General features: G+C 34.9%; 1 protein-coding gene and 1 long non-coding RNA gene across 13 annotated transcripts in view; one reads left to right on the top strand and one right to left on the bottom strand.

The window, feature by feature from the left end:
• The window catches only part of ERC1 (ELKS/RAB6-interacting/CAST family member 1), a 582903-nt gene that overhangs the window by 358274 nt on the left and 209227 nt on the right, over positions 1-15402 (top strand). The window lies entirely within an intron of this gene.
• Positions 9033-15402, bottom strand: part of LOC141371506 (uncharacterized) — a 60390-nt gene continuing 54020 nt past the window's right edge. Inside the window, exon 3 of the long non-coding RNA XR_012376506.1 lies at positions 9033-9219. This is a non-coding gene — a long non-coding RNA (uncharacterized lncRNA). The remainder of the gene's footprint in view (positions 9220-15402) is intronic.

Below are 15402 nucleotides of genomic sequence, written 5' to 3'. Positions count from 1 at the left end.
TCTTGGTGTGTTTAAATTCTGTATGTCTTTACTTAACTATAATAAGTTTTCATTTTCAGAGTAGCAAATCTTTATTTAGTAGAAATGGGAAAGCATATAGGATACTTGTGTGTCTGTTTATGTGTTTGTGATGGGGGGTAGAGTTCTTGTTTCATTTTATTTTACATTTGTTTTTCTGATTTTATGTATGTAAATGAAATGTTAAATACATTGTTCTGCAATTTGTATTTTAACTGAAGAGTATGTCATGGTTATTTTTCAATGTCAACATAAAGATCTTCTCTATTCTGTTTAACAACTTGTTAGTGTTCCATTATATAGATGTTATACTATTTTTTTAAGATTATTTCTCTGCTGAAGGCCATTTAGATTATTTCCAGTTTTGCAGTATTGCATCCAAACTGCAGAGCACGTTATTATACTTACATCTTTTCACATGTAAGCATATCTCTCTAGAATAGATTTTTTAATGGAATTGTTGAGTCAAATCATAATGCATATTTTATTTTGGTACCTGTTGTTAAATTGTTCTCAACAAAGGCTCTACCACATAGGCTCTCATCAGCTGTGCATGAGAGTGTGTATTTCATCATACTGTCAGGCCTGCTGTACATTATCTATCTTTTAAACTTTTGCTGACCTATTTTTATATTTGGGATATCTCCATATCATTACTCTTTCTCCTCCAGTACTATAGTATTCCATGGTACTATATTCAATAGTTCTTCATTTGGCCATTGAAGTCACTTCTAATACTTAGCTCTTTTACATACAGTACTACAAAATAGTAATAAATTTGTAATAATACAAAATTTGTATAAAGATAGAAATAGCCCTGTACAAAAGGTATTTTGCATGTATGCAGATATATCTGTAGGATAATAGCCCCAGAAGTAGAATTGTAGGGTTAGATGGCATATGCATCTGAAATTCTAGTTATTATTAAATGAAAAAAGCAAAATGGAAAACAGTGTGCATAGAATGCTGTCATTGGTTGAAAAGAGGGAGGCATAAGAATATACATATACGGACACACACACACTTACTATTTTCTGGATCAGTGGAGGACAAAACGTTGGACAAGAGTTAGAGGGGTATTTTTCACTCTACATACATACACATAATTTTACATAATTTTTAAAAATTTTAACCATGAGAATGTATTACCTATGTGATATTTTAAGTATTTCCTTAAGGTTGTGATAAAAGCCTGAGCTTTCAAGTTAAAACTAAATGTAATGTTCACTGTGTGACCTTTGGCATTTATTTTACTCTGGATTTCAGTTTCCTCATGTATGTATATGAAACTGGTAAATGCTGTCTCGTAGAGTTAGGAGACTGAAATAAGAAATTGTATGGGGAAAGCATATACACACCGGCCAGCATTTGACACATGTAAGTAAATAGTAAGTTCCTTTAGAGTTCTTTCATTCTTTCTGCCAGCTTTATTCCTGTAAGATGAAATCCTGAGAGGTAATGTTTAGAGGGATGAAACTTAGTCACAGAATGTCTGTTATCTATTCCACTCTTTGTAAATGTGAATATAGAGGCAGGGTGAACCATTTGGTTTACCAGGAAGGAGTCCTTTACCCTGGCCTGATTTTTGTAACAGTGACTTCTCTTATATTACCAGACAGTGAAAAAATGATCATGAGTTGGAAACTAATATATATCTGTATACACACATCACACACATATAAGAGCAGTTACAGTGCTTCATTGAGTAAAACACTTATTCAGAATCTATGACTGATACAAGCAGTCCTTAAGCCAGGTTCATATGTTATCAGGCATGTATGTTGCAGTCTTGCATTGATTGGTGTGTGTGTGTGTGTGTGTGTGTGTGTGTGTGTGTGTTGTTTGTAAATGGGATGTATTTAAAAGCCACTAAAATTTAGCTAGGGATAGCTTCTGGGAAGTTCTGTAAAGAAATTTTGAGTTAGTGATGTGTATGTACACAAAATAATATCCACTTTTTAAAATAACAAGTACAGGAGTGCCTAGCTGGCTCAATTGGTAGAGCATGCGACTCTTGATCTCAGGGTTGTGAGTTCAAGCCCAGTGTTGGGTGTAGCGATTACTTTAAAAAATAAAATATTAGAAAATAAATAGATAAAATAACAAGTACATCACTACAGTATATTTAAATGTCTTGTGTTCCTTCCATATTCACTTTACTAGGTTTTCCTTCTAAATCATTTGTACCTCAAAGACTTGATAAAACTTTGCTTATCAAAGATGTCAAATTAGAAAAGACTGCTGACAAGTTTATCCCTAGAAATTTCTGTGCCTTGGGCATAGGCTTCCAACTCCAAAGAATTGAAGAGGTCCTAAATGCAATTCTTTTTTTTCTCTTCCTAAAATTTTGTATCCTGTACACAATATTCATCTTTTTTCTCCGTATCAGTTTGCTTGGGAGTGCTTCAGATTACCTAGTCCACTCTCTGCCTCTTTGGATGGCCAGCAATTATAAAAGATAAATTACTAACACAACTAAATGTGTAGCTGTGAAAGTCCCTCTTTTTATATTTACTGACTAAAAGAATAGAACATGACTTCAGGTGATTTGAATTGACTTGGTAGGATATTAATCTAATTATTCTCTAGACTTTTCTTTTAAATGTTACAAGAATTCATAGTCAGAAGCATACTCAAGCACTGTAACTTATTCTAGAGTTAACTTGCTGCCTATTTTTCTCATAAGTCTTAGGATGACCTTTGCTCAATTCAGTGAAATATCTAAACATGTAACACACACACACACACACACACACACACACATTGCATTCTATCTTACTGAAAAGTTTCATTTATAATAATACTTTCATTTTCAAATGCAGAACATTCTGATATTTTATATTGTTTCACTTGTTTTACTATAGTTAGAGCAGCACTAAATTAATGGATATATTACTGTGTTCTTGTTCTGGTGACCAGCATTTCTAACCCTTTGAAGATGTTTTAACACCTCAGTGGTTTTCAAGTATTTTCCTTATAAGGTCAGCCTGCCTGTTAGCTGCCTTATCTATAAACATAGTTTCTACACGTAGACTCCAACATATACAATTATGCAGTAGGTCTGCAGCGTTCTGTTTGTATCCCATTCTACCTATATGATACGGAAGAACTATCCAATTTATAGAACATTCAAAAATATTTGGGGGTAACTTTTACAATTTCTATTTCAGAAATTTTTTTGTGGCTGCAAGGCTTGGCTAACACTAAAGAGGTGGTTTGTCTTGTTTTCTTTAAGAATCTTTTAATGGGACAAAAATACTGCAAAGAAAACAATAATACCTCCTACTTCTTCCAGAATGATTCTGGGACTTGTCTTTGACTCTTCCATTGCTCACAACCATTTTAGCACCCAGTCCTTTTGCCTCTAAAATACTTGATTTCTCTTGTCCTCTTCTTTTTAGCACAACTGTCACTACTGTGATTTGTACCTTCATGATGATTTTTGCTTGAATTTCCTTAATTGCCTCCTAAGTGATCTTGTCTCATTGTACTGCATGCTTCATATTGCCTGCCATATGCTTGGCGTATAGTTTGGAGACGGTGAATCTTTGACGTAAAATTCTTCATTGTCTCTATTTCCTCTCCCCATATTCCTCCCACACAAAAATATTTTTCTTAATATGGTATGTTTAGATCTTCAGAATCACTTTCTTGCTTTCTGCCACACCTACATGTAGTTTGAGTTCATTTATTCTCATTGCTCTGTAGTGTTCCAGTCCATGACTATACAACAATTTGTCAGTTCAACCATAGATAGAAATTTGAGTTATTTCCAGTTTGGAGATATTACAGATAAAACATATTATATTTTATTTGCCTCTTTCCCTATAGTCTCTTCCATATAGGTCCTGAATTTATCAAGGCCATATATTGTTTTTATCTTTGTAATTTCCAGCACATTGCTAGAACATTGCATGGCGTATAAATGTTTTTGAAAGAATGGAGAGAGGGGGCAGGAAGGTTATGCTACTGTTAGAACAGACAATACCCATTGCCTTTCTTAGAATGGTAATTTAAAAAAAAAAAAAATCTGCCCTGTATTTCTTAGGCTCCTTACTGCAGCTGTGTTCACTCATAGGCCTTTGTAATGGAAAAGCAAACTCTCAGTATCTCTTTTCAAAACTTTAGGGATTTATTAAGATACCACTTCTCCATATCTCTACTTAGTAAATTCTTCCACTCCTTTCCTGACTATTGAGCACATTTTTATTTCTCTAAGAGACAAACTTGTCTACATGAAATCAGTGGTAGAATATTCATATATACAGTCAAGCTGTTACAGTTGCTGGAAGAATACACATGACCAGGAATCAAACCTGTATCTTTCTGAGCCTTTCCATCTCAAGAATCCACTAGGAATGAATCCACCTTAGAGTTGACAAAAGAGTATCCTTATCATGGATTATAATCCGAGGATGTAAAGAATTACAAATTCCACTTTCTTTTTCAGATCCATTCATAAACTCAGTCTTTACTGATTTTACCCACAATTTTATTTACATGTTCTTACTCAGGAATTTATGATGATGTGATTGAAGCATAGTGAATAGGTATTTTGTTGTCCATTTAGTTTCTTGATGTGCAGCTACCCTGCTTATTTCCTAAACTAAAAGTGTGAAAACTTCACTAAAAGTGAAAAGGTAGACCCTTTCAGATCACAGTCACTCTAAGAGGAATCAAGATTGACTGGGTAGAAAATTAAGGTTTGTTTTCATTTAATAAATTTGAGAAACAAGTACAATCAACCCTCATTATTCATAAATTCTGCAAATTCACCTACCTGCTAAAATTTACTTGTAACTCTAAAATCAATACTCATGACACTTTCAGAATCATTTGTGGACATGGAAAGAATAGCAGAACTTTTTGACTCCCCCTACATGCCCATCACCACCTGAGATTGAACAAGGTGATGTTTTGCCTTCTTGTTTTAGCTCCCAAGCCAAACAGTTGTCCTTTTCATGTTCTGCTTCAGCCACATTTCACATTTTAGCATGAAGTACCATTTAGTGTTCCTAAGACACAAAAGCTGTGATGGATCTTATGGAGAAAATACGTGTTCGTGAACCTCCATTCAGGCATGAGATACAGTGCTGTTGGTGATGAGTTCAATGTTAATGAAACAATAACATATATTTAGTAAGATACCTGTGAACAAGAACACACATAAAATACAGTTATGTATTGATTGGTTGATGAAACTATTGTAGCCAGAGGCTTATCCAAACTTAACACTGTATTTTCCTTAGGAACAAAAGTTCGGTATTCGCTAATTCAGTGTTTGCAGCTGCTTTATACATTATAACTACCATGATAAGAAGTATTGACTGTACTTGATTGCCTTCTACTCCTGCTGTTATCAAGCTAAATTTATTCCTATTTTCTGAGTCTTTTTTCCTCCAGCACTTAACACGAAACAATTGACCTTCACTTTGCTATAAATATATGTAACTTTATCTCAAACTTAAATTTCTTTTGCTACATATTCTCATGTGAGACAGGTTTCTCTTGTAAAAGTAGCAGTTGCCTGGTGCACATAACCCAGTGGATCCTGGTTGTCAATGATGGTTTTTATTTAATCAATTATTCATTGAATTGTCAGTGTAGAAAATGCCACTTCTGCTTTGAATTATCAGTTTCACTTCAGAGTATAATTTAAAGGCGAGGTAGCTTCATTCCTAGAAACTTGAGACCTCTAAAGCATGCTCTATTCCTCATGAATGTTCTCTAGGGGCACTTAAAATAGAATACCTTTTACCCGTGGTTTTAGGTGATACACTGGGAAAGCATGCAGTTGCTTTAGAAGCCTTTATAAATAACACTTGGGTATTTGTATAGTAAATATTTATCTTCCTTTAACATTTCCTACTTCTCTTCCATAAGTTTATTGAATTCACTGCCCCCAACTTTATGGTATTAAGCACTTCTCTCCTTTTTTGCTAATAAAATGAAAGACTAAGAATCACTCCCACATTAATAGCATATTCCTATAAATAAGGGATTATTTCTTTCCATATCATGTTCAGCAGGTGCTAATCCTTTTAGAGCCAATGATCGGAGCAGTTTCTGTATTTTAATGCTTTGAGAAGTAGTCAGTTCTCTTCTTGCAAGTTTGTTACAGGAGAGTGAAATAATGTCCCTGTGCTCATATAGGATTATATACTTGAATTGATATCTACCTACTTGATGCAGTGGGGGACCTAGGTCTGAATTTGTCATATGCAGTGTTTGGAATTATGGGAATTTCTAACCTACATTTGGGGCAAAATACCTAACTGGAGACATACCCTTTTCAATATGAAATTGCAGAATTTGTTTACTTAACAAAAGTTAAGGAGCAAACTGTTATCTTTTTGGTCCTCATTCTATGTGGATGTTCTGTAGTAGTTGCTATACCCTACTAATTACCACCACCCCATTCTTTTCCTTAAAGCTGTCTCCTCCCTTTGGCTGTATGATACTTCACTCTTGTACTTCTTTTTATTTATTTATTTATATATATTATGTTATGTTATGTTAGTCACCATACACTACATCATTAGCTTCTGATGCAGTGTTCCATGATTGTTTGTGTATAACACCCAGTGCTCCATGCTTTTTATTTGTCTTCTACTAGTCCTTTTAATCTTTTGATAATGGGCAATAGCGAGTAGCTTATGACTGGAATGACGAGGTTAGGAGGGAAAGTTGGAAGCAACGCTATGAAAACATTCATATGTATTTCCAAAGATTTTGGCATTTTTTTCCTATATTTTGAGCCTTTATGCAAGAATATAAAAATAAGTTTGTATCTCTTTGGCAGATCACTCTGGTCACAAAATGGGAAGTAGATGAGGGGGAATAGAGATTGGGGCAGAAAGAACCTGTCAGGGAGCTAGGTCAGTATGCCAGAAGAAAGGTCTTTAATAAGAAAATGGCAAAAGGGATGGCCTGTTTCTAATTAGAAATCCATAGAGAATTAAAGTTACTGACACCTTTTGAGGCTGTTAAGAGGCAGTGCAATATTTTTTTTAATCATGGACTTCAGAGTCAAATAGAGCTAGGCACACATTCTGGTTCTGTTGTCTATTCTGTAGGTGTGACTTTGGGCAAATTAGTCTCCTTGAATCAATTTTCATCACTTAATGAAAATAAGAATACTAATTCACAAAGTTGTTGTAAGCATAACAGGAGTATTATCAACATGTGAAAATAACTAAGAATTCATGGTGTACATAGTGCGCTCTCAGCGCAGGTTGGTTTCCTCTCTTCCTTTCCATTTTCTTAGTTTACATTTAAGGAAAGAGGCATTCAGAATGGCTAAGTAATTTCTGCACAGTCAGAAGACCAATTTAGTGACAGAACTGGGACTAGATCTGCAACTTGGATTGCCCCTGGATTCTTTCCACCATATCAAGCAACATCCACATTCATTTATTCTCAAGTATACAGTTTTCAGTGAGAATAAACAAAACTGGTTTATCTTTTTCCCCCCTCTTTATAAGATCTAGTACTTAAAGAAATTCCTAAGAATTAAACACTCATTATACTAACCCCATTCCAGAAAGATGGGTGTTGAGTTCCAGTATAATCATCTTCACTAATGATATTTCCACAATTATCAGCAGTTGTTTTTAAGTTCACCTCTTCTCAACTGATAAAATTTTCCATATCTGAATTTTTATCCTTAGTGAAAGCTGCTGTAGCTTGCCTCAGTTAGCATTTTTCCATTTGGGGTATGTTTATATTTTCTAAATTTTCATTTCTAACTTGGTTTTCCAGTTTGCCAAACTAGTTTACCTATTTTATTTTATTCTACTTTAGTTTATTAAGATTTATTTACTTATTTTAGAGGTGAGGGGCAGAGTGAGAGGGGGAGAGAGAATCCTCAAGCAGACTCCCTGCTGAGCATGGAGCCTGATGTGGGGCTGGATCCCATGACCCTGAGATCATGACCTGAGCCGAAACCTAGCAGTCAGACACTTAACCAACTGAGCCACCCAGGCACCCCATTTTTCCCATTTTAGAACAGCCAAATTATCCCAGATTTTGCTAGATTAATTCCGTTATCCCTGACTTCATTTTTCATGTCTGGTTTTAGTCTTGCTGACTAAAAATTAATGAGTTTGTATGCCTTAATAGTAGATTGATAAAAAGAAAACTCTAGGAATTGAGAAACCTACTCTCTCTTGCATCTCTCTTCTTATTGCTAGGCTTCTTCAGCATCACAATAGGAAAAATTACATTTGTAAAGTGATTTTGTATCTTAAAAAAGAGGGCCCAGGACGCCTGGGTGGCTCAGATGGTTAAGCGTCTGCCTTTGGCTCAGGTCATGATCCCAGAGTCCTGGGATCAAGTCCCGCATCGGGCTCCCTGCTCCTTGGGAGCCTGCTTCTCCCTCTGCCTCTCTCTCTCTCTCTCTCTCTCTCTCTCATGAATAAATAAATAAAATCTTAAAAAAAAAAAAAAGAGGGCCCAAACTGATATGAATAGTTAACTTTGACAGATAATTTTGGACATAAGTATGTAGTGTAGGATAATTCTGATTTTAATGTCAGCACGCTTGATGACTTGAATTATGAGGCTGGTGATAGAAAAATGAAAGCTTACAACCTAAGATACCACATTTATAGTTACTTGCAATGTGTTCTGCCTTCACTTTGAGTATTAGCTTTCCTTCCTGCCAAGGTAAGCTATTAACTTTGAAGATAAAAACTACTTACACTTACATATTATAACTTTTGAAAGCACTTTTATATTCTAATATGTATATGTAAATAAATAAAATTATATTTCAGTGTAAAAAATGGTCAATGTTTATGATTCTTTTACTGACACACCATTTGGAAAAGACTTCAAAGCTTATTGTTCCATGTATACTGTAAACTGTAAGTAGGAAATTAAATGCTGTATTTGTCTAAGGAAAGCACAGTCATATCTAGAATACATTCTCTTAAGTTTATGTCTAAAATCTGTTTTCTCAGTATTCTTTTGCTGTTGTTGTTAAAAGATTTTATTTATTTATTTGACAGAGACACAGCGAGAGAGGGAACACAAGCAGGGGGAGTGGGAGAGGGAGAAGCAGGCTTCCCGTGGAGCAGGGAGCCCGATGCAGGCCTCCATCCCAGGACTCTGGGATCATGAGCTGAGCCTAAGGCAGACGCTTAACGACTGAACCACCCAGGCGCCCCTGTTTTCTCAGTATTCTTAGAAGTTTTCTCTCTGAGTATGGACAGAAAAGGTAAATTAGTTAGCAATTAAGATTGGTTAGAGATTTAACTATGGCTACATTTTACCCAGAGAAAAATTGAAGACTTGAACCCACATTCCAAAATAGAAAAGGCACTGGGAAAATATTTTTGCTTAGAAGGATTGATTGCTTTTGTTTTCTTCTCTGAAAACAAACAAACCAAAAAACCACACATATTCCTCATTTTAAATGTGCAACATGTAACTACTTATCTTGAGGCCTATACCTTTTCTACTTCCTAGGATACTTCATTGCTTTTACCAGGATTTCACTTCTGCTGTTTTACCTTCTGAATCTCTTTTCTGAATCTCTGTCGGACTTGAACCCAAGTATTAGCATTATATCAAAAGTAAGTTAGTGCTTTTATCTCCCCCAGCTTACATCTTGACTTTCTTACTCTTAATTCTGACAATAGAGTATTTGAGCGGTGCCCATTTAATCACATATCTAGTGTTAATTGTTTCCTATTCTGGGTTGAGTTAATTGATCCAGTAAATTAAAATGAATAAATGGGCATAGTAGGCTTAAAAAGTATCCGTCTGTTATGGATTTGCTTTTGCTTTAGAGAAGTCAGAAAGTCTGGCTGTTAGTGAGTGGTTTAGTCTTCTCTCACCATTGGAACTGAAAGACATACTGATGAGGTGATAATGAACTCAAAAGTCTGACCAGTGCCTGAGTGGGAAAGGAACTCAGACAGTAGGCATGCCTCACTCTGGAGGCTGCCAAGATTTTTACTTTTTAGTAGAATACATTTCGAGGTTAACAGGTAGACTTTCCTGGATACTTGTCAGAAGTGTAACATGTCATTCATGGGTACCAAAGAGGAATGTATGTTATCTTACTCTGGATGTAGCAAGTCAGAAGTCTTAGTCACAGTCACTGAGGATAATCCAATCATAGAGAAAGCATTGGAAGTAGGATTTGAATGCAAAGTCCATGTGCGTGTGTGTGTGTGTGTGTGTGTGTGTGTGTGTGTGTGTGTGTGTGAGAGAGAGAGAGAGAGAGAGAGAGAGAATTAGTTGCAGAGAATTAACTATGGCCACCTTTTACAAGGTGATTGGGATAAATATGTATATCATCTCCTTGGTGATCTCCCCTTCTTCAGATTCCTAATGAGCTGACTCTTCCTTTGAAGCTTCCATACAGTATCTTGTGCATATCTTTAAAAGGTATTATCACATATAAAAATCTCTATATATGTCTTTTCCTTCCATTAAAAAATTATCTGATACATATTGTATGCTATGTTAGACATCAGAATTATTACCTACTCCTATTTGATTTTTTTCTTATTTTAAAGATTATTTATTTATTTGAGAGAGAGAACTCGTGTGTGCAGGGAGGAGGGACAGAGGGGAGAGTCTTAAGCAGACTCAGTGCTGAGCGCAGAGCCCAACGTGGGGCTCGATCTCATGACCCTGAGATCATTACCTGAGCGGAAACCAAGAGTCCAATGCTTAACCTACTGTGCCACCCAGGCACCCCCAGCTACTCCTATTTGATTTCTGAAAATGTTTTCTAACAATCTCAAAATCAATTAAAAGCAGTGTCCATGTTTAAAGTTTAAGTCTTTCAGTTTTGTTTTCATTATGAATGCTAGTGAATCTCTTATAACCCTAAATTCACTTTATACTTCCATTGACCCTTTTTTTTTTCCAGGTTTCACAACAGTGAAGTATTTAATAGCTTATGCATCTGTCCCCCCTTTACATACTCTGCCTCCACTGGTAACAGCCCCTCATACACATACACTTTGTCCTGCACAGTAGGCAACTTGATGTAAATGTACAAAAATTTTTAAAGTTGATTACTGGATGTGTACTAAACACGGAATATTGGTGGGCTTTGAAAGTCTCTAAAATTGAAAAATAATTATATGTAGTAAAACTTAAATATTATTTTGGTAATATATGATACTCTGTATTTCTCAATGTTCCTTTTATAAACATTCTTGTAACCAAAACTCTTCACAGCAGGAAAACTTTCTATGATGAGTTGAAATGTCACCTTTTTTTTTTTAATTAATTTATTTATTTGTCAGAGAGTGAGCACAAGCAGGGGGAGCTGCAGGCAGAGGCAGAGGCAGAGGGAGAAGCAGGCTCCCCACTGAGCAGGGAGCCTGATGCAGGGCTCAATTCCAGGACCCTGGGATCATGACCTGAGCCAAAGGCAGACACTTAACCAACTGAGCCACGTGTGTGTTCCAGAAATGTCACCTTCTACTAGACAAGAAGAGTTATGTTTCTTCCTTTGCTTTGGCAACTAACTTTTTGTTTTTTGTAACTATTTTTTAATTAAGCCACTCAAATGAAAGTATAAGATAGTTTTAAAATTTCTGATACTTGGTCTGTAATTCAAATAATAACGTGATTCCAGTGTTTAAGACATGGGCTGTTTTTTTACTGTGGAAAATTTTAAACATATTCAAAAGTTGACCAAATAGAACAGTGAATCTCTGTATTTACCTATTTATTGGCCAAGCTTATGGAGCTTGGCATCCAAATCAGTGTACATATTGCAGTTAGCTTACAAGTCTCTTAACTCTCTTTTAAGTTACCCGTCCGTCTTTTCTACCTCTTTCAGTGTGTTTGTTGAAAAAAAAAAACAGAACAAATTCTTAGCTCTGCATATTAGATTTTGCTGATTGCATCACTGTGGAGATATTTAACAAATTCCTCCATTAATAGTATTTCTGTACATTGATTCTTAGATTTACAGGTCTATCACATTAAATTGTCATTTTTAGTAATCATACTTTTGCTGGTAGTAGTGGTATTTAAAGACACAGGTCAAAATTAGAGATAAAATCTCTGCCACTTTTTTGGCTATGTAAATTTGAACAAGTTAATTTATCTGTGTCTTTCCTATCTCAAATGAAGATAATCACATCTACCTTTTTGGGTTGTTGTGAAAATTAAATTATTATCATTATTGGTTGTGGTTGTGGCATTTGTGATCATACTAATGAAAAGATTGATCGATGGCTTGAAAGTAGTCCACTGATTTCAAGAAATATTTGATAGAACAGTATCCTAATATGTAATGAAAAACTTGTCGTTTTGGTATTCATAAAGAAGCTCTTTGGCTTTCCCTTTTCAGCTTTAGGCAGAACATGAAATTTGGAAAGTTTTAACAAATTATCTTATTAATACCCATCCAGGTTTCCATTTTTTCTTTATCTGCAGTAGTTTAGGAGATTGATAAGGAAGAAACAGAAAACTACATTTTTAAAAAGAAAATATGAATAAAAGCACTTTGCATCAGTGTTCTTGGAGTCTGTACTGATGCACATTTCCAAAATGTCAAGGTCTTTTCTTGTTTAGCTTCCACTGATAAATTTCAAGGAACCTACAGTGTACTGTTTTAAACTAGATTAGAGGATGAAAAAAGTTGCCAACTGATTATGTCTGGAGGTTTGTTTGGTCAACGTTGCTGATCTTGTCTGGTAACCCCTGAGTTTGGCATTGTTTCTTGTTCTTTTTAACTAGCATTTTCTGCTATAGGAAAACAACCCTCAGAAGCCAAGACAACTGATTTTATTGTTAAGCATATAAATGAGGGCATGTTTCACAGAATCCTGTAAATTTAACATTAGAAGGAGAAGGCAATTCAGTAAAAAGAATGTTATAATTTTAACTTTCTTCATTACGTTTGCTTTTCAGATTTGATTTTTAAAGATTGCAATTATAATTGACCTTACCAATCACTTAGTCCTTTTTCTTGAGAAAAAAAAAATGAATGAACAAACATGTGGAGACATTAAGGAATAATCTGAAGATAATAGTTTTGACTCAACATTTCTTCTTTCATCAGTATGGCTTATTTCTTACCACTTTCATAACACAAGATATGGAGTAATTTGCTGATTCCTCTTCACTTCCCCATGCCTGCTTGCTTTTTTGTGTCTTATTTTTTTTATTATTAATTGTTACCATAGGACACAGTTACTTCAATTTGATATTTGCTTTACTTTTGTAATATACAAACACGTACTGAAGTCAAACCTGATCAGTTTCAGGGACCTGCCTGTGATCTGAAACCATCACTCTTCTACTCTGATATTCATAATCGAAAAACTTCTCATTTTTTTTGTAGAAAATGAGCCAAAGTTAGTATGGTATTAGTAGTCCTAAAAATACATTTTGATTTCTTATTTTAAAAGAATGTCAGAATTTTTTACATATATGGTGTGAATCCTTAATGAAAACAAGATAGAAAAAGCCTCACTATATTGATCTGTAACCTGTGGCAAAGTGGAACAAGGTTAGAAGCAAGACATTTTACTCAAATGCTATTAGTTAAAAAGGGGTAAGTTGGAGTCTGGCCTAACAGTCCTTGACCTGACAAATTAGATTGAAGACCTAACTGCATTAAACCCCATTTTTCCACCTAAATTGCCTAATCATCAAGTGATAGCTTCTAGACAGCCTTAGGATAATCCTGAATCTATAAAACTGAAAGTATTCATAACAAAAGGTCATTTTAGTATACTGCCTTTGAAGCAGAAAGCAATTAATCTGTATCCAAAAATGATGCAAACTAAGTTTTGATCCTGCACGATAGTGCTGTTTCCAAATTGAACTTTGTTAAAACATTTTTTTATCCAAGCCAGAAAGATTGTATGCAAGAACTTGGGACAGACTAGGTGCCATAATTATTTGTGTTTGAAATGTGAGGTTTTAGATACAGAGCAAAAACTCTCCCATGAGTTTTAATAGGAACTGCTTATAAGGACAAATGTTTTAGGTTAAAAATCCAAGTATTTTTGGTTTGTTTGTTTCCTATTTATGAATAATTCGTAGGATAATAATATCTTCAGTCATTTAAAATTATTTCTCCCTCTTGAAAAGGTTAGGTATTGCCAACAGAAAGTAGAACTTCCTGTTTGTACATGTCTTTTTTTTCAAAATGAAGACTATAGCACAGTCATACTACTCCATGCTCAATTTTAGATAATCTTTTACTGCGCTGATTTTTTAAATAATTTCAGAAGCCTGTGGATGACATGTAATAAGTTTGCCCACATTCCACTAAAACTAAATTATTTCCATTGGTAATCAAATGTACAGTACCTGTCATGATAACTCATTTATAGTGGTCCATAAATCCTGAGATTTTTGTTTACTCTTTTTATATCTAACATTGAAAATCAACACAATTTAAAATTATTTTATGGTCCGGTTTTAGTTCTAAATCTTGGGTCCTGAATTTTCTAGTTGCCGTATTACTTCAAATTTATAACATGCCGCCACCACCCACCCCCCACTTTTTTTAAGGGCTGATTACTCTGAAGAGGAAACCATAAGATGTTCCTATTAAAGTAACAAGAATGATTTTTACATGTCTTTGTGGACCCATCCCTTTAGAATCCCTTTAGAATAATTTCTCATATCTTCATGTTCTAACAATGAACTTCTTATAAATTATTTTTAGCGAATAAATGTAACTTCACAAGTATTTTAGTTACTTAGAACAGCATTTAAAGACGTTTTACCCTGATGAGTATATAGCATTAAATGAATCTAGCTGGAATAAATTCTTCTATAGAAAGTTCTTCACATTGTTTGGAGATTGATCTTTGGTTCTTTTAATTACTTATCCTGGTTTTCCTCCTACCTCTTTGGCCATTTTTTAAAGGGCTCCTTTTTCTTTCTTTGCCTTAAGGTTTATGCTCCCCATGAGTCCATTTTCAGTTCTCTTCTCTTCTCCTCTACTTCCGCTCCTGATATTATCTCCCCAGGTAATTTTAACTATTTAATGGCTTCTACCATGTATATGTGCTGATGACTTCCAAGTACAAATTGACACACACACATACATTGTTTACTCCATCCAGCCCGTCTCTCTTCCAAGCTTTGAACATTTGTATCAGCAACCAACTGTAAATGACCTCCTAAACATTCCAATAATCTCAACATGGCTAAAATTATGCTCAGCATTTTCTTTTACGGAAACACTCTTGGGGAGCCTGGCTGGCTCAGTCAGTGGATCATGTGACTCTTGATCTCGGGGTTGTGAGTTTGAGCCCCATGTTGGGTATAGAGATTACTTAAAAATCAAAAACAAACAAAACCACTCTTACTCCAGTATATCCAATAATAATAAATGTGAGCCATTCACTCGGTTGTTCAAGGCAAAAACCCTAAGTAATTACT

The sequence above is a fragment of the Callorhinus ursinus genome, unplaced genomic scaffold (assembly GCF_003265705.2).
Source record: "Callorhinus ursinus isolate GAN/ISIS: 27379988/994484 unplaced genomic scaffold, GSC_fseal_2.0 scaffold74, whole genome shotgun sequence".
Lineage (NCBI taxonomy): Eukaryota > Metazoa > Chordata > Mammalia > Carnivora > Otariidae > Callorhinus > Callorhinus ursinus.
The sequence above is the reverse complement of the archived record's forward strand: the minus strand, read 5'-3'. Positions and strand labels throughout refer to the sequence as shown.